Below are 20,286 nucleotides of genomic sequence, written 5' to 3' on the forward strand. Positions count from 1 at the left end.
CTGAGATCTCCAACGAGCCCCTGAGATCTCCAACGAGCCCCTGAGATCTCCAACGAGCCCCTGAGATCTCCAACGAGCCCCTGAGATCTCCAACGAGCCCCTGAGATCTCCAACGAGCCCCTGAGATCTCCAACGAGCCCCTGAGATCTCCAACGAGCCCCTGAGATCTCCAACGAGCCCCTGAGATCTCCAACGAGCCCCTGAGATCTCCAACGAGCCCCTGAGATCTCCAACGAGCCCCTGAGATCTTCGTGGACTCGCCTTCTTCTCAGCACTCCGAGGTAAAGGCTCTGTTCCCGGGGGGATCGCGATTTTGCCACTACAGCTACGAAGCTTCGGAATAACATTTCGCCTTTGCCAAAAAGACAATCAGAGTCGTCAGGTAGATTGAAGTCCTGTCTGTCTTGAACGCTCACCTCTGTAAATTTCCCTTCACCTGGCCCCGCTAGTGATGGCCGTTTACCCTGCAGGTTCCGTTTCTTTGCTGCTTTCCATACGGATTAAAAGCGCCACTCTACAAATGCGAATAATGATTCATTATGTATGCCACGTAGAGCAGTCAAGCAATTTTAGTTTTGAACGTCGCCACTTTAATGCATTGCCACTGCCTCTGTAACAGGAGACAATCTACAACAGTCCGATATTTTGGGCAATGGGCCTTCTTCAGAGTAGTGTGAAAGTCATCTTATCTGAAAGGGGCCACTGTCACACGACGGTGTTCGTGTGCACGCGCACGTTATTGGGCAGTGGTAACGATGGAGGTGACGATGCTGTTTTTGGCGTGAGTGCGTGCGCGTGTCGGTTCCTGAGGTCTCAACTCACACAAACGCTCGCTTGTCTGGCAAAAAAAAACCCAACAACCCCCAACCCCTCGTGGTGCCAGCCGGTGACACTGGGGTGTGTTGTGAGGAGTGCTGCTGGCGGAGAGGCTGCCGCGAGGTGGCCGGTTGCCCTGCTGACGGGTTCTCCCCCACCGCAGTGGCAGGCTGAGCCTCTATCATGGTGCGAAGGCCTGGTAAACACCACCAGATTACACCGATTTTTATTTTCTCCAAAGCACCACACTTTACAAGCGAGCCATTCACAGGTCAGCTTCACGTGGCCTCACTTTGAACCGAGCCTGACACAAGTGCCACCGAGACGTCACTGGCAATTACGACAACTGTTATTGTTCCTCAGGTCTCGGTCATCTCATCGCACTCTCGGTCTGCAGGTTATTTCCTTCCGTTGCTAATTTGTAGCCCGAATGCAACGTGCCTCTGCAACAGGTGTGTATGTTATGCAATATTTGGAACGTGATCATGAATCTGACAACACACACATTTCGCATATCTCATCTAATTGTATATTTCGAGAGCGTATTCGCACAAGGCGCTTGATGACATAGCTTGCAAAGCGGTGACGCGGAGTGGAATGATGCAGATGGCACGGGCGTGCTACAAGGATTGAGAAATGAGTGACAGCAGCGATCACGAAAGGGTAGGGGAGGGATGGGAAGGAGTGGAGGGGCGAGAGGAGAGAAGGGAATGGATGATGGAGGAAAGGCGAGACTTCAGGAGAGGAATTGAAGGAGGTTAATGAGTGGGACTGCTTCATACACAAGGGAAGTTTATTCCACGAAAATAATGTGTTTACACATCCCATCAGCCAGACAGCCTTCTGTGAGTGCATCATCTCATCAGCGTTGGTTCAGCACAAGAACGCTTTGGGGAGGCTTCGGCATTCAGTCTCTCATCGGTTCGTCCGGACCAATGCGGCTGAATTGAGCTCGAGGCAAAATTTTACAAGCAAACAAGACGAAATATTCATTCGCATCGTTGTGTGGAGACCATGAGTAACAAAATGAATACGCAGACGAGTTGCAACGTTGCCATACCTGTCCCTCCATATATATAAAAAAACATATAAAATAAAATGTTTACAAATTTGGTGGGAGGAAACATATTCTCACACAACGACCCGAATGTTGGCGGACGTCAACGTGTTTTTTTTTCCTGCCTGCTTGCGATTGCCGATTTCTTTTTTAAATAACTCCGTGGAGCAGCGCACGTTTTGACACGCGGCTTAACGGCAGCAGCGAGAAAATCTTTTAAATCCTCAAGCATCTTCTTAAGGAGTGAACGATTCAGGTCACAGCAATGGGAATTCACCTCCACACCCTCCCCCCAGCCACCCGAAGAAAAAAAACCCCCGTTGAAAACAAAATAACACGAGTGCTTTAATTTCTCGTTAATGCCCTCTAAGCGGATTGGGCCCATTCCAAGAGGGCCCACTGGAGGCCTTGCCCCCCCGTGAGACCGGCAGCCCAAGTAGCGGTCGCCACACCGCCCGGCGCTCCCCGTCGCCTCGCCTGGCAGGGCCCTCAAAGCCGCGGGGCCTCTGCCAAGTGGCCGCGAGTCCAGCGGAGCAGCCGGGCGGCACAGATTCGTTTCCTCTTTTCACGTGGAGGGAAATAATCGAATTAAACAATTTTATGAAAGTGCGCATTTACGTCCAATCGTGTTTCCCATCAGTCACCGATTAAACGACCACATTTTGGATAATTGAATGAAAACAACAACTCTCAAGCAGTGGTGCGACTGTGGTCACGCAGAACAGACGGTAACAACGTGCGACGCATTTCGCGACGCCCCGATCCACAGATACGAAGGAGACATCACAGCGACGGCGATGACGAGACACGACTCTGCTTGCTCCTCGCGCGCTGACCTGGGCTTGGCCACCTCAATGTGGAATTGTTGTTGTCTCTGCATCGACATCAGCAGCCCGTACGGAACGACAAGGAGAAGAACGACCGCGTGCGTGCAACACGCGCAGAGCTCGCGCAATCATGCACACAGGTACAAGGTCAAAGATCCCCCGTATAGCCTTAACAGACTGTCGGGGCAAGTGCTGTTAGCGACCACCTATGAAGGCCAGAACGGTACACGAGGGGGCCGGGGGGCCAGCACCACGCCCGACCGCCTTTGTCTCCCTAATGGCAATGTTTACACACCGTACTAGGTACAAATTTGACGCTGAGTCAACCTAGGGGAGGCCCAGGGCCGGTTCAAATAATCGTCACGGGTGTTGGCCGTGAGCGGGGATCGAACTCGGGTGGCCCAGTTCATGGCGCAACGCGCAAACCGACTCACTACCGCTCCCCCGTACAACAACAACAACAACAAGAACAACAACAACAAGAACAACAACAACAACATCACGCGCACACGAGCTCACGCACGTACGGCCACAGCCGCCCCGCTCCCGCACTCGAGTCGCGCCACTCGCTAATCACGTCGCAGTCGGTCTGCTTCATGACGAGCCAAAGCTCTCCGGCTAACGAGCACAGGGGAGGGGAGAGGGGGGGGGGTGCCGGTGGAGTTCCCACGGCCTGTCCGCCCCCCTGCGCAATGAGGCTGCCCCTCGGATGAGTGGGCAATGACCACGCTCACAAAGCTGGGGCCTGCCCGCCCCGTCGCTCCTCATCAGCAGCTCCGCGCCGTTACTGGCGCGGCCAGCCGTGGGGAACAACAAAGCATTTGCTGAGAACACAGAGACAGAGAGAGAGACAGAGAAAACAAACCTGAAAAATGCAACGAATTATGAAACGGGTTCCCAGCAAAGTTCCAGAGGTGCTGACGTTAGGGCCAGGGTTAGGGTCAGAGGGAGGGCGAGTACTAGTACTAGTTGACTAGGGTTAGTGGTAGGACTCGTTGAGTAGAACTTGGGATAGCGCATGCAGAGCGAGTGTGCCATACCCACGGACTGCGTGCCACTTATCCGTAGTTTTTTTTTTGCGTGTGGGAAATGTTCACTTCTGTTTATTCAGATTCTCAGGGCTAGGTGAGGGGACACTTTTGTTCGTGACCTTACGGTGGTGGAAAGGATTTTTTGGAGGCCTGGGGCAAAATTCCAGCCGATGGCTTCTCTGAAGTCCCCTTGGGTCTTTCTTATGGCCCCTTGGGATGTGGGACCAGGGGCCAACTACCCCACCTTCCCCCCTCCTACCCCCCCTCGCCCCCCCCCCTCGCCGCCCCGTCCATGCCACCACAGGACAATGGGCTCGTTACTTGAGGCTTGACGACGCCACGAAGCGACGACTGGGGACGTGGCACGCAGCTCTGTTGCGTGTTTGTTCAAGCTCGGGTTCGTGTGAGTTTATTTGGCTGAACACTGCGAGGGGCCGTGGCACGAGGGAAGGACCCCAAAAGACATCGCCCCCCCCCGCCCTCCACCTCGCCCCCCGTCCTCAATGGCTCTCGTCTTGTCGACACTGTTGCCACAGTGACTTCACTCCAAGGTCGTTGCTGGAATAAAGGAATTCCCCGTGGCTGGCTGCGGTCGCGACCTTTTCCACTGTGGACCGAACCGCAGACGAATTTCTCACTTGGCACTCGGCCTGTCGCCAACACTGCAGAGGCGACCTCACTACCTCAACCTCACCACCTTAACCTCACTACCTCAACCTCACCACCTTAACCTCACCACCTCAACCTCACCACCTTAACCTCACCACCTCAACCTCACCACCTCAACCTCACCACCTTAACCTCACCACCTCAACCTCACCACCTTAACCTCACCACCTCAACCTCACCACCTCAACCTCACCACCTTAACCTCACCACCTCAACCTCACCACCTCAACCTCACCACCTTAACCTCACCACCTTAACCTCACCACCTCAACCTCACCACCTCAACCTCACCACCTTAACCTCACCACCTCAACCTCACCACCTTAACCTCACCACCTCAACCTCACCACCTCAACCTCACCACCTTAACCTCACCACCTCAACCTCACCACCTCAACCTCACCACCTCAACCTCACCACCTTAACCTCACCACCTCAACCTCACCACCTCAACCTCACCACCTTAACCTCACCACCTCAACCTCACCACCTCAACCTCACCACCTCAACCTCACCACCTCAACCTCACCACCTTAACCTCACCACCTCAACCTCACCACCTTAACCTCACCATCTCAGCCTCGCCACGCCAACGTCATCATATGAACCTCATCACCTCAACGTAATCACGGCAACCTCACCACCCCAGCTTCAACACCTCAACCTCACCACTTCAACCTCACCACCTCAACCTCACCACCTCAACCTCACCACCTTAACCTCACCACCTCAACCTCACCACCTCAACCTCACCACCTTAACCTCACCACCTCAACCTCACCACCTCAACCTCACCACCTCAACCTCACCACCTCAACCTCACCACCTTAACCTCACCACCTCAACCTCACCACCTTAACCTCACCATCTCAGCCTCGCCACGCCAACGTCATCATATGAACCTCATCACCTCAACGTAATCACGGCAACCTCACCACCCCAGCTTCAACACCTCAACCTCACCACTTCAACCTCACCACCTCAACCTCACCACCTCAACCTCACCACTTCAACCTCACCACCTCATCCTCACCATCTCAACCTCACCATCTCAACCTCACCACCTCAACCTCACCACCTCAACCTCACCACTTCAACCTCACCACTTCAACCTCACCACTTCAACCTCACCACTTCAACCTCACCACCTCAACCTCACCACCTCAACCTCACCACTTCAACCTCACCACTTCAACCTCACCACTTCAACCTCACCACTTCAACCTCACCACTTCAACCTCACCACCTCAACCTCACCACCTCAACCTCACCACTTCAACCTCACCACTTCAACCTCACCACTTCAACCTCACCACTTCAACCTCACCACTTCAACCTCACCACTTCAACCTCACCACCTCATCCTCACCACTTCAACCTCACCATCTCAACTTCACCACCTCAACCTCACCACCTCAACGTAAACTCGGGATGTCGCATGCCCAATGCTCCCTCTCGCTGGAGCGATTTCCCGTCGCCACCACCGCGTCTCGTAACGAGCGGAAGCCGCCGTCGCGTTTGTGGCGCTGTCGCCTAGCGGGCTGCAAGCGGAACGTCCGGAGGAATTAAAACGTGATCCGCGGCTTTGTATTCATCCGCCCCCTGGAAAATTACACATACGCGCACACACACGCACACACACACACACGCGCGCACACACACACTCACACGGAGTCACGGGTCCGAATGAAGTTCTGTTAATTCGCAACAAAAACCCTAACGGGTGGAATCCCGCGCGGAGATGGCGCGGCGGTATTTGTGTCACCGTGCCAAACTGTGGCCCGGTCCCAAAACACACAGACAGCCCCAACCACAGCGCCACCCATCTTTCCTACTGGCTCCACCGCCACCGCCACCACCACCGCCACCACCGCTGCTACCACTACCACCACCGCCACCACCACCATCACTGCCACCACCATCACCACCACCACTGCCACCACCACTGCCACCACCACCGCCACCAGTAATTGTCCCCAATTGACAAGGAAACAATAATAATAATGAAAGTGATAATCTTTCTTCGGTATGTGCACGGAATGTGCATGGGACGGCAGCGCTAATGCACTCGTGAGGTTATAATCCGTGCAGCACGAAGCCGTGCCGCGTGACACGCACGCACACCGCGCGGCGGGGATTTGGACGGTTCACACAATCGCGCCTTTAACGAATCTCCCAGGGGAACCAATACAAGTTATTAGAGAGAATTATTATTATGATTATTATTCTGATGATGATTAAACTTGTTTAGCCCCCCTTTTCTTTTGAGGTCTGCCGTGACAAAAACAAGCCGCGCCAGGGTCCGGCTCGCCTGCCGAGATGCCTCCGAAAGCTTTCCTGCACCCCCCCTCCCCGCCGCCGCCCCCCACGTTTCCAAGCCGTGATCAACGCCTGCCTTCATGCGGCGCCTTTTTCCCTCCTCGAGCGCTCGGTCGAACAGCAGAAAGGTTCATCGTTTTGCTTCTCCTAAATCCCGGCGAATTTGGAGCGAGGTGAGTCCCCTAGCAGGTAGCGAGTTCAAGAGTGCTGGACTGGTTCAAGTTCAAGTTCATGTATTAGGTATAGCCCTGTGAGCCATTCGGCTCTTGAATCGGGTGCAACCGCAACAAACAAAAAACAAAAACATGAACAAAAAACAAAAAACATCGATTTGCTTCTCGTTCCACTGAGCAGGTGTTTAAGACCCGGTCCCTTTGAGTTTGTGTCTCCAATCCAGACGATTTTCAGATCACACATCGTGAATGTAAGGCACCACCAACCACGGGGTCTATGAAGATGACGATGGTGGTGGGTGACATCGTGGCCTATTTTAAGGAAGTGTGAACTCCTACTACAGGGCTCTGTCATGCATTCATGTCATTAAACGCCATGGAAAACTCATGGCAAAACCACCGTTGTGGAATTTTGGCCAAGCAACGATGGCTCATAGTTGTAAATCCAGAGAGACACACAGAGATACATACAAACTCACAGAGATACATAGAGACCCATATATATACATTCAGAGACACATAAAAAAAACAAGCCACAGCATTGCGGCTGTGGCCATGCAGCCTCTAGACGGCACAGTGACCCCACTGTGGCAGTCTGCGCTCCGGAGGAGGAGGAGGAACAGCGACACGACACGAAGCCTTATCGTCGGGGCGAGCAGACATCGGCATCTAACTCCTGAACCACATCGCTGTTGCTATACCATCGCACACAAGAGCAGCATCACCGGTTGATAAGATAATTGAGGCGATGCACGCAGAGACGCGTACAGTTATGGGCCTGCGGAAACAGACGGCCATGGGAATTAACCCACAACTCATGCACGTGTGCATTCGTACACGCGTTCACACGTACACACGTGCATGCATACACACGTACACGCATCACCCCGGTTAAGGGTTAGGCTTTCATGTCACGTGAGAGTTGACCTTCTGCCTTCCGTTGATAAGAAAAAATCATACCGTAATGTGAAATCGAGTTACAGTACAAATTTACTGGAAATTGATAAGGACTGCGATAATTGTCACATCGTGAAATTTAATATCGCAAATGATTCGGCGGCATCCCCTAAATGGGCAGCACAATTTTGGTCCATTGTGACCACAGGCTTGGTGCTCCCAGCATGCCTTGCATTGCCACACCACATGGTCACACACATTCAGACCTGTGTCTATGTCTCGGCGATCTGAGATAGGGCTCTGTTCATATTCTATTGTCTTCTTGCACGTGGCAGCACGTTCAGGAGCTCACTGTCGAAGTCTGCTGCTGGCCACCGCGAGAGGGCTTCAGCAGAGAGAGTTCGTGTCGTGTTTCTGTTCCCTCTCCGTGAAGGAAGCCACAGTGGGTTCACTGCACGGTCCATAGTTTGGGTTGCGTGGCCACTATCGCACTCCTGTGGTTTGGTGATGTTGAGTGGCACGCAAGGCATGCTGGGAGGACCAATCTTGTGGTCACAATCGTAACTGTTGCTGCTGCTACTGCCCAATCGAAGAGGTCAGAAGTTGATGATTACTCGAGAAGAGCCCATTGTGATGAACAGCTCTCCCTCTCAAGGGCCACGTGACCCTTGGTGAAAGGGCGGCTGCGAGTGGTGTCGTCAAACCATCCTGCACGCATCGTTCACCATCCGGGAGTTTGCAACTTGTGTGTTTGGGTGGCAAGGATTGAGGTATACTGTATCGAGATCGAGTACCGGTGGGACTGCGTTCAGCCTTGCTTCAGTCGATGAGTAGACCGCGATAGTTTCGATATGGACAGTCCTGCTGAGATTGATGTCCACGTTTAGTTTTCAGTGTGAAAGCTGACAACCCGATCTGCAATTGTTCCACGGCCCACTCTCCAGGACCTTATGTGGCACCCAGCACAGTGTTACCCAATAGCCACTAACACCATGAGGGCTTAAAAAATATATACAGTATATAATAGGCGCCGTTTCAGTCGGACTGGTATTGGCCCTTCTTCATAACCCATTAACAGAGATATCCGTGGAGTTGGGAGACAATATTAACGTCATGGGCACTAATGGGAATTATATTTTACTAAATGTTTATCTGATCAGCATTTTTGTTCAAATATGCGTATGAATAGTCACACGAATAGTAGCTATTGAGTACCAGACAAACATCTTCAATAATCAGGAACGTGCAACTACTGCACTCAATAAACGAATGTGTGTTCAAAGTAAAATGATAAAGTGCTTGCTGGCATGACGCATTGTGGGTAGGCGTGTTATCGTAGCCACGGTGGCTAGGAGATGTTAACTACCCCGCCTGGTACACAGGAGGTCGTGGGTTCGATGCCGATACTGACGCATGTTGTATGTTTGGAGTTTGCGTGTCTTTCACCCCGTAGTCGCGTCGGTTTTTCTCAGGGTCCTCTGGATTTCCCTCCACATTTAGAATCAACATCTCCACGCGTTGAGAGGATTTGGCCGCTATACATCTCCACGCGATGAGCCACTTCGTTGGGCTATCATTTGTGGGCAGGTCGCTTCTGAAAAAGCGCTATATAGTTCAATGCGGCTTAGTTGGTAAAACAGTAATAATAGTAAGGTCACCCCCGTGTTTCTGTCAGGCCATCTCTGAGACGTGACGCATCATCGTGCGTACTCAGAGGGCCGCACGCGCAACTCCCTCTTCTCGCGTGCCCCCCCCCCCCCCCCCCGGGCTACTGCGAGTGAGATCGCCATCAATCTCTTGACAGAGGACTCCCTCTGCTGGCTCCTTCCTCAAGGGCCTCACTTGAAATAAACAAACGCCCGCCCGCCCGCCCTCCCTCTCGAGGGCGTTCTTAAACAAGCCACATCTTCACGACTGCCACAGTTGTGCAATCGTGGCCAGGCACGGCGAACTATGGGCCTCGATATTGTAATCACTCTCCTTCAGCAGAGGAAGAGCGGTGGCGCAGCGGTTAGCGCTCCACTGCGCTACCGCACCCGGCGACCCGAATGTCGATTTCCCGCTCACGACCACCAAACGCCGGTGGCCAATATCGGAGCCGGTCCTGGGAATCCCTCCTAGGACGACTCAGCCTTAAATGAGTACCTTGTGCGGTGTGTATAACACATCAGCACTGGGGAAACTTCGGTCGGGAGTGGCCCTTGCCACACCTCCTCCTCATGCGCCGTGCTGGTCTTAACCTTGATTTGAAGCTTTCGTGACTGCAGGAATCCATACTCTTTGGATCTTTCGGTAAAATCACGTAGGTAGAAATTAAATAAAAACAAATCACGACGTTTCCATCGCATCACAAGGAACCCTGATGAGGATTGCTTGTGTTGCTGATGAGGATTGCTTGTGTTGCGATCGAAACGTCGTGATTTATTTTATTTTATTTCTACCTACGTGGCTTTACCGAAAGAACCAAAGAGTACGTGCTGGTCTTCTTATGCGCTCGCTAACAGTACTTGGCCTAACCCTTTGTTAAAGGCTGCACTGGGGATATGTCTTTGCTATGTGTCAATAGACACCCGAGCACACGAGATGGTCCCATCTCAAGGGACTGTCCAGGATAAATATTGTAATTTAAAAAAATATAGCATTTGACCAACTTACCTGAGAATTTATAAATGCGCCCGATCTCGTTTGATCTCGGAAACTAAGCAGGCGTTGAGCCTGGACAATCCTCGTAAGTGCCATCGGCTTCTGCGAGACCACGCTTTTACTTTTGAGCAGCAGACGGCAGTGCAGCACCCTGCGTAGTTTTGGCTTCTCCCAGCTGCTGCTTTTGTCATTTTGCTAACAGGTCACGCTCACAAATTCGATTCCTATCATGGTCTCTTGAGTTCTCTCACCTGGCTACACGACATCAATTTGAACTGACCCCACGACTCACCCACGCATCCATTCACTCACTCAGCGACCTACCCACTCACACACTCAAACCTTCAATTATTCACTCAACTCACTCACAGGCCCACTCACACACTCATCCATTCATTCACTCACTCACCTACCTACCTCCCCACTCACACACATTTCCAGTCGCTTCCTTGTTGTACTTTTTTTTTGCCTTTATCATTTTGGTGACCCAAGTCACTCTGGCAAATTAGACTTGTACCCTCCTGGTCTTTTTAGTTCTCTCCACTGGTTACACGGCATATGCTTGGAACCTACCTCGATGGCTCCTTGTGATGGATGATGATACCTCGGGGTGAGACTGTGTTTCGCATCACAGACACGGAATTAGTCCGCACCGAGCGCCCTGTACAATTGATGCGCCTCCCCTCTTCCAAACACACAAACATAATCACGAGCTCCACATTATCACGAGCGTCATTCTGCGAGGATAATATACAGAACAGACGGGCAGATAATGTCTCATTCACAAATGCTTCTCTCCACGTTCATAAAAGCATTTCTTACATAATACATCAGTTCCACGGCCTTCTGGGAGGGCGAAATATTGGCATCATCGACTCAGCACTGGCAACACTCTGGACCGGTTTCGAGCAACCCTGGCTCTGCTGATGAACCACTGCACGTCAAGGCCAGTCCATAGGCTTGGTTCTGGCGGACCACGCTGGCTAATATTGGAGGTGTTTATTAACCAGAACATAGCTTCATAGCGGACGTTAGACATCTCCCCCTGACGTCATTCGATACGAGTAGGCCATCGTGTGCCGGGCGCCACGCTCCAAACCGGGCACATTTGGAAATTAAACGTCGCAGCGAAACACTCAGCAACATCGCTCCCTACCGGCAGCATACATCCAACTGTGAACCACAGAATCGCCTTCCTTCGTGGTGGCTCTGGAACCTACTCCCACTGCACATAAAACAATCATCTTCACTCACCTGCTTCCGTCTCTCTCTTAAAACAACCCCCATCTCTTCTCCTGTAGCCCAGCGTCATCATGCCACTGCTACTGCCTGCCCCCAGCTACGAGCAGGCCTAGCCCAACCCCTATCACTACCCCTATCACTACTCCTATCACTACCCCTATCACTACTACTATCACTACACCTACCACATCACTACTGGTATCACTACCCCTACCACATCACTACCCCAAACCCTCCTTAACCACTGCAACCTGTCCTGTCACCATAACGACACTACCACTTTTAATAACAACTCCACTATTTAATTCAGCCACTATCATCTTCAGTGCAATTTTATATAATTTCTGTAAGCGCCTTAGATTAAGGCGCTATATGCATCTATATGAGACAAGTACCTCTAATGTACTAAATTATTATAATCATCACCATCAGCCTGAAATGTTCCCTCCGTTTGCCATTGGCTGAGGTAGGCACAGAACCCATCGAGAGGAGCGCAGGGGGTGGAGGGGGGAGTGGAGGGGGGAGTGGAGGAGGGTGTGGAGGGGGGAGTGGAGGGGGGAGTGGAGAGGAGGGTGGAGGGGGGTGGAGGGGAGGTGAGAGTGGAGGTCGGGAGTGGAGGGGGGTGTGGAGGGGGGAGTGAAGGGGGGAGTGGAGGGGGGAGGGGAGGGGTGGAGGGGGGAGTGGAGGGGGGAGTGGAGGGGTGGAGGGGGGAGTGGAGGGGAGAGTGGAGGGGGGAGGGGAAGGGAGAGTGGAGGGGAGAGTGGAGGGGGGAGGGGAGGGGGGAGTGGAGGGGGGAGTGGAGGGGGGAGTGGAGGGGTGGAGGGGGGAGTGGAGGGGGGAGTGGAGGGGGGAGTGGAGGGGGGAGTGGAGGGGGGAGTGGAGCAGGGGCATTGGCGGGCAGCGCAACACCCGATCTGACCCAAGCTGGGCCATCGCATCGTGACCCCGGGGTCATCGCTACAGGGAGTGGTGAGAACGAATCACCGCCTCGCTCTCGCTCGCCAGGTGAGCGACACGAGGGCCGAGACCAAATTTATTTTTCATAAATCCTGTTTTGAAAAGCTGTAATTATCATACCGTGTCAACCCCTACGGTTTAACCCGCATTCTTCTGCAGGGAAATTGAATTTCCAGGTCCATATGGCGTACGGCCGTTTCAAAACGGGGCTTCGTCGGATGAACGTTGACATGCATAAGGGGACGGGGTGACCAACATGGTCTGAATTGGGCTGTAATAATGTCGGCGCTGATAAGGGGTTGACAGGTATGAATGATATCGGTTTTATTTTTCAAATAAAAAACTAAATTCTCTTTTTTTATATTGACAGGTAAACAACAGCGGGGCCAATGCTCTGAATCCAGCCAAACACGGGCAGTGAATGAGTTAGCGGTGAAGGAGGGAGCTGTGAATGAGTTAGCGGGGAAGGAGGGAGCTGTGAAGGAGGGAGCTGTGAAGGAGGAGCGACGTGGTGCGCGTGATATCTGTGCGCGAGGAAGCCCTCTCTGGCTCTCTGGGCCACCTCGACAGCGGCAGCAGAGGGCTCGGCACTCCTCTGGGCAGGGCTGCTTTGGGCGTCACGCTGCACGGGGAGGTGCTGGGAACGGTGGGGGGGGGGCTGAATGAGCGCCGTGAGGAGAGAGAGAGAGAGGTGGTGGGGCGGGGGGGCACGAGAGGAAACAAGGCACCACCGCCACGGGAAGCGCTTTCTCTCTCCTCCTCCTCCTCTCCCGCACCCCTCCCCACACTCCCGCCCGCCCGCTCTCCCTGCAACCTGCGAGCCAGACGGCCTGACCTCCTGCCGCTCCCACAAGTCCACGCCGAGACCCCCATCTGCGTCGTCCGTCCGTGACGACGGAGCTCACGTGAGAATTCCCCCTGCCGCGCGTTCATCCGCCCGTCTCTCTCTCGCCCGTCTCTCTCTCTCGCTCGCCCGTCTCTCTCTCTCGCCCGTCTCTCTCTCGCCCGTCTCTCTCTCGCTCTTTCTCGCCAGCCACCGGCGGGTATCGACCAGCCCGACCACAGCCCGCTCCGAGCAGGCACCGAGGCGGCTGTGTGCGCGCCCCGCGTCTGTCCCCTTCGACCTCTTGGTGTGATGCCACAATCACGAGCGGCGCTGGAGAAAAAGAAAAAAACATCCAACGGAACGGGTCGGAGCTTGTGAGCTCGGTGCCGTGAGGACAGCGTGGGGAGGGCGCGTGCAGTGTGGGGGGTGGGGGTCTGCTGCTGTCAGACGGGTGGGGGCGTGGGGGAGGTGAGTGGTGGGGGGGGTGAGTGGGGGAGGTGAGTGGGGGAGGTGAGTGGTGGGGGGGGGGTGAGACCGGCCCGGGCAGGTGGCACCTGAGACGAGGCGGGTTGGGGTTGGGGCCGAGGGCTCTCGTTGCGGTGCTGGGCTCGCTCAGGCTGTGAGACCTCGGCACGAATTATCATCGCTTGGGGCGGTGGGGGGGTGAGAACACGCCGCTTGAAGTTTACAGGAGGTACAAGCGAGAGGGATGGGTGGGTGACCCTGGGTGGAGGAGTGGGTGGGTGGAGGAGTGAGTTGGTGGGTGGGTGACCCTGGGTGGGTGCGTGGAGGAGTGGGTGGGTGGGTGACCCTGGGTGGGCGGGTGGAGGAGTGGGTGACCCTGGGTGGGTGGGTGGAGGAGTGGGTGGGTGGGTGACCCTGGGTGGGTGGGTGGAGGAGTGGGTGGGTGGGTGACCCTGGGTGGGTGGGTGGAGGAGTGGGTGGGTGACCCTAGGTGGGAGGGGTGGGTGGGTGACCCTGGGTGGGTGGAGGAGTGAGTGGGTGGTTGGGTGGGAGGGTGGAGGAGTGGGTGGGTGACCCTGGATGGGTGGTTGGGTGGGTGGGTGGAGGAGTGAGTGGGTGGTTGGGTGGGAGGGTGGAGGAGTGGGTGGGTGACCCACGTCGCCAGACGAACACTGGTGACTGGTAGGGGAGCACGGGAAATGTGGTTTTATGCACACGTTATTTGGTCTCGTGTAAATAGCTAAATAACCCAACACGCCTGTCAACAATGTTGCGACCTTATAAGGTAAACATTTGACAATAGCCAACGTTTCGGACAATAACCCTTCATCATGACGTACATTTGCCATGAGCTGAAACACCGCGTGTGATATATCTTTCCTGTTGAGGCCACACACACGCGGCGTTATTGACAAACGTGTCGACTTTGTTGTTGTTTGTGCTTGTGCACTACTGCCAACACAACAGCAGCGGCGGCATCACCAAATAATGAGCTGTATTCTGGCTTTGGCCTCTGGAGACCACGGGCTGACGGCATGTCGCGTACCTGTTGGTGGGGGTTTGGGTGAGATGGCGGTGCGCCAGTCTGGGTGCCAGCGTTAGGAGTTCATGGGCAGGCGACGTGTCACAATGCCCCCCCCCCCCAACTCTTGCGAACCGTATCACAGGGTTTGTGACGTCCACGTGGCAGTGGCTGGTAGTGAGCCCCCCACACCCCGCTCCTCTCGCAGCAGACACCCACAGTGGCTGCTCAGGAATTCGTGTGTGTGGGGGGCGGTGGTGTAGCGGTTAGCGCACTGCGACCCGAGCTCGATTACCACTCAGGGCCACCACCAGTCACGATTATCTGAACCGGACCTGGGTCTCCCCTAGGTCGGCTCAGCCTCAAATCAGTAACTGGTGCGATGTGTAAACATTGCCGCCGGGGAGACAAAGGCAGCAGTGCGTGGTTGCTGGCCACCCACCCCCTTCATAGGTGCTACTCTCTAACAGCACTTGCCTCAACAGCCTAGTGCGGCTATACGGGGGGTCTTTGTCTTTCCATGTAGCACTAGGCCCTTGGACAAATACGCACCGCACCGACTCGCAGCTCATCGATATTTGCTTAACCAGTTCTATGAGCTTCAGCGTCACACTCTTTAGAAAGTTACCCAAACAACTGAGTTGGCCAAAAATACACTGTCACGTTTGGATTCGGCACCCTTCATACGTTCCAGTAACTTTCTATGTCGAATTGTAAATGTTGTAGTGGGTTCACTCTCCAACACACCGGTGTGCTGTACTAGTAACGAATCGGCATGTTTTGTTTAAACGACAAACCTTACTAATTGGCTGTGTCGGGTGGTGGTGGGTTTAACGACACATTTTTATTTACGTGAGTTAACCCCCCAAAAAACCGTCTATTATGAATTCGTATGTCTAAGTTTAAACCCAAAAGAACTAAAAGTTTTTTGTCACGGAATTTTTGGTGGCAACATTCCAAAATTGTAGGCTTTAGAATTTCCTATTGCCTAACCCTTCCAGAACATTCTTAGAACTGAAATCTCTCGGTCAAGCCTCGCGACCCACGTGCTCCCGTAACAACAATCCTGCGCCAGTGGAGAGAACAACAATTCCACATTTCTATGACAGGGCCCAGGTTATGTGTAGTGCTACCGCTGTCGTGGCTGAGTGTGATGGCTTGCGCGTGCCTGGCGGAGATCCAGAGATTTCGTGGCATTCGTTTATTAAGCTCTTGAGCCAGCTGGCCAAGATTGATCAAAACTTAACCCACTTTGCACCCAGTCTATCTGTATCTCTCTGAGTGGATATGCATCTCTGTGTATTTCTAAAGAGTTTCTAAGTTAATTCGTTTTAGAGCCAGCTGAGCCAGGGTTAAGAAAATACTTTGCCCACTTGTTTACCCAGGTAAATGTAGAGCAGCACAGACCGAGTGTTTATAAGCTAATATTAAAACGAACAATACCATAGAGAGGGTGGATAAGAGTTGGTGACTGCAATTTATACAATTGGGCCTGATAAAGAGATTAAAAGATCTGACATTTTAAATTGGCGTGTGAATAGTTACATATAGCTATTGAGTAACAGATACACCTTTTACTAATCAAAGCAATTGCTCTATTACTAAATAAACTCAATTTAATTAGAATGTAAACTATCAAATGTCAGTGGCACATTGCATTGTGGGTTGCCTCGCTTCGGGGAGGTCGGCAGAGTTCGTCTCGTAGCAGCACCGACCAATGGCGCGTGCGCTCGCGCGTCACGTGACCACAGCGACCCGCCCAGTACTGTACAGCCTTGCCCCCCCCCTCGCCCTGGCACAGACGATAGGTGAGGGGCGGGGCTGGGGGCCTGAGGGGAGGGGCTAGGGGCCTGAGGGGAGGGGGTGGGGGCCTGAGGGGAGGGGCTGGGGGCCTGAGGGGCGGGGCTAGGGGCCTGAGGGGTGGGGGCCTGAGGGGCGGGGCTGGGGGCCTGAGGGGAGGGGCTGGGGGCCTGAGGGGAGGGGCTGGGGGCCTGAGGGGCGGGGGCCTGAGGGGAGGGGGTGGGGGCCTGAGGGGTGGGGCTGGGGGCTTGAGGGGAGGGGGTGAGGGCCTGAGGGGCGGGGCTGGGGTCCTGAGGGGCGGGGCTGGGGGCCTGAGGGGAGGGGCTTAGGGGCGAGAAGAGCCGATTGAGGGGGCTGGGCTTGTGAGTGAGGGGCGGGGGGTCTGAGGGGCGGGGCTGGGGGGCGGTGCGAACCCGGCGTAGAAGCCAAGTTCGACTCCCGCTCACGTCCACCAACAAACCCGGCGGCGAATATCTCTGCACCGCTGCTGGGCCTCCCCTAGGTCGACTCGGCCTGAAATGACTACCTGCTGCGATCTGTAAACATCAACCACGAGGGAGACAAAAGCGGCCGGGCGCGGTTGGTTGCTTGGCCACCCCACCCGCTCGTGTGCCGTGGCGGCCTTCACGGGTTGCTCTCCCACAGCAACTTGCCCCCAGAAAGTCTATTGAACAGGCGACACGGGGGGTGGGGGTCGTGTGGTCAGAGGGGCGGGGCGTGTGGCCAGAGGGGCGGGGCGTGTGGCCAGAGGGGCGGGGCGTGTGGCCAGAGGGGCGGGGCGAGTGGTCAGAGGGGCGGGGCGTGTGGCCAGAGGGGCGGGGCGTGTGGCCTGAGGGGCGGGGCGTGTGGCCAGAGGGGCGGGGCGAGTGGTCAGAGGGGCGGGGCGTGTGGCCAGAGGGGCGGGGCGTGTGGCCTGAGGGGCGGGGCGTGTGGCCAGAGGGGCGGGGCGAGTGGTCAGAGGGGCGGGGCGTGTGGCCAGGGGGGCGGGGCGTGTGGTGATGAGGGGCGGGGCGTGTGGCCAGAGGGGCGGGGCGAGTGGTCAGAGGGGCGGGGCGTGTGGCCAGAGGGGCGGGGCGTGTGGCCAGAGGGGCGGGGCGAGTGGTCAGAGGGGCGGGGCGTGTGGCCAGGGGGGCGGGGCGTGTGGTGATGAGGGGCGGGGCGTGTGGCCAGAGGGGCGGGGCGTGTGGCCAGAGGGGCGGGGCTAGTGGAGGCCTCCAGAATCGACCAATCAACGGTCCGCTTTGACAGATGCCGCCTGCGCCGCTTGGGTGAGAATTTGGCATTCGCCTTGACGTTTAGTCAAGCAGCCGTTGTTGTTGTTTGTTGTTGCTGCTGCTGCTGTTGTTACTGCTGCTGCTGCAGTGTCTGGCTGAGTCAGGTGCACACACACACGCACACAGGGGCCTGCGTGTGTGTGTGTGCTGAGCCCTCCCGCTTGCTCCCTGGCCCTGGAGGCGGCCTGCGACAGGCGCTACTGTACCTGCCGCTCGCTCGCTCGCTCGTCCTGTCGGCTGTAATGTAGGGCGCATCTCGGTACACTTTGTCTTCATATCGTTCCTTTAATTGTCGTCATTCACACAACAATACGATCGCAGTCGTGGTTATGTAGGCGCGTGTCACGTGCGCGTGTTGTATGTAAAAGTGACGGCTCTTTCACAAGTCCGCTATTCGGAATATTTCTGTACAGTGCCTGCTGGTCTATGCTGCTGCTGCTGCTGCTGTGTGCAATGCTTTAGCGATTAACTCTCGTGCGATTCATACAAATGCAATTATTGTCATTAACACGTGAGTAGTGTCCTTGCAAAAGAGACATTAAAGTGTTGTGGAGATCCCAGTTCTTAAGTTGGCGTTTTTAAAAAAAAATTAGAACTGGTTTTGGATCTTCCTCGAGGTGGACTCGGTCTTAAACGAGTAGCTGGAACGGCGCGTAAACATGCAATGTGGGCTACGTACGGTGCGAAAGAAGTTGAACATGCACGTGTGTGTGTGTGTGTGCATTGTGCGTTAGCAGCTGACGGCCGCCGCTGCCAACGCGAGCGTGTGGCCGCGTGTGGCCGCGCGTGGGTGACGCTCATTGCGATTCTTGAAGCCAGCGGCTGGATTCCAACCTTGACATCGTTGTATCGAGGACTGCCTTATGGCTTAGATCATAGAACGCCAATTAAAATAACAAGAATAGGAAATTATCTTCGAATTTGGTGGGATAAAACCCACGTGAACACGTTGAGACCGTGGGTCCTTAATAAATAACGGCACGCGAAACAGCTCCTGGAGGAGCCGCAGGTTTTCCGGCCCCTGGGTTTGATTGCCGTGTCGGTGTTGATGCATTTTGTTTTGTACAATAACCCTCCACCACCCGACAGAGCCAATCGGGTTGCCACGTCACAGGCAAACGTGCCAGTCGAGTTGAGTTTTTCAGCAAAACCGAAGGTTTTTTAACGACGTTTCACTGCAGATGATTCCCAGCATCATCAGATCTCTAACAAGAGCCCGGCTCTTGTTAAACATTACTCATTCGGTCTTGCGAACGAACCGAATCTATGGGCGCATTTGCCCATGACGCAATCGCTTGGTTTGATTGGCTGTCAGGTGTTTGAGGGTGATAATTAAACATTGCCATTATATCGTATCTACACGACGGTCTGATCCAAAATAAACCAATTATGAGCCGTGAAAGCCTTGCGTATATAACATCGACCCAATGATATAGCTGCTACTCAATTGATATCTGTCGGGAGGGAGAGTCACGGCATTGTCAACGTCGCTCGCAGGTGATGCTGGAGGAGCCGCGTGGGCGCCCGAGCTCTGGATGGCAGTGGAGTCGCGCTCATCCTGACCGCGTCAAGGGCCTGCGCCTCCAGGACTGGCTGCGTCTCCACGACCTCGCAAGCGCCACCAGCGCCGCCGCCACCTCCGCGGCTATAGCCCTTGGCGTTTAGGTGCTGGGCGGCTGACTTATCGTAGAGGTGGGTCATCTAATAACTTGACAGCCGCGAGATATTGGCACGCCCGCACACACAGACACTGCCGTCCCTCTTGCTACCGCACGTTGAGCCGGGGTTTAATTTCAGCCGGGTCTTGTGAAAATTGATCTGCACCTGGCACACCACATCCAGAATACCACTTCTCACGACGAGCTTTGGCTACTCCTAGTAGCGTGTGCCACCTACTCCATTATAGCTACCGAGATCCCATATCTCTTGCAGAGTTCACACTCTAATAACAAGATCCACCGTTACAGTCTCATCACTACCACTTCCTCCTCCACCACGCTCGGGTTTTAGATCTGCCCCTGGCCGACAAGGGAAGAGAGTGAAGAGTCATTAGAAAATGCCGATGTTTGCCGGCATCAAATTTTTTTTTTTGTGGCCAAGTTATCAAGCTAAATAAATATATATTTACATGTACGTTATGTTGAACTTCTTTCTTTACATGAACATAGCATGCATTAAAGACAAAGGTATCCCATGTAGCACTATAGGCAGTGAGCCCTAATTGAGAGCAGATTAGTTTACATTGGGTGGTGTGGCCAGCACGACGCAC

General features: G+C 54.4%; 1 protein-coding gene across 5 annotated transcripts in view; it reads left to right on the forward strand.

Annotated features, from left to right (window-relative positions):
• Positions 1-13,388: 13,388 nt before the first annotated feature.
• LOC133351171 (polyhomeotic-like protein 2) overlaps positions 13,389-20,286 on the forward strand; it is a 46,723-nt gene continuing 39,825 nt past the window's right edge. For 2 of the 5 annotated variants that reach the window (XM_061566168.1, XM_061566172.1), the window contains exons 1-2: positions 13,389-13,536; positions 19,515-19,709. The gene's annotated coding sequence lies outside the window, so the exon portion shown is untranslated. Of the gene's footprint in view, positions 13,537-17,972; positions 18,012-18,104; positions 18,122-18,193; positions 18,262-19,514; positions 19,710-20,286 lie in introns of those variants that run through there. The other 3 variants (XM_061566169.1, XM_061566171.1, XM_061566170.1) reach the window with 3 other exon arrangements.

This window comes from Lethenteron reissneri, chromosome 36, assembly GCF_015708825.2.
Source record: "Lethenteron reissneri isolate LAM-NWPU_2019-01 chromosome 36, ASM1570882v1, whole genome shotgun sequence".
Classification (NCBI taxonomy): Eukaryota; Metazoa; Chordata; class Hyperoartia; order Petromyzontiformes; family Petromyzontidae; genus Lethenteron; species Lethenteron reissneri.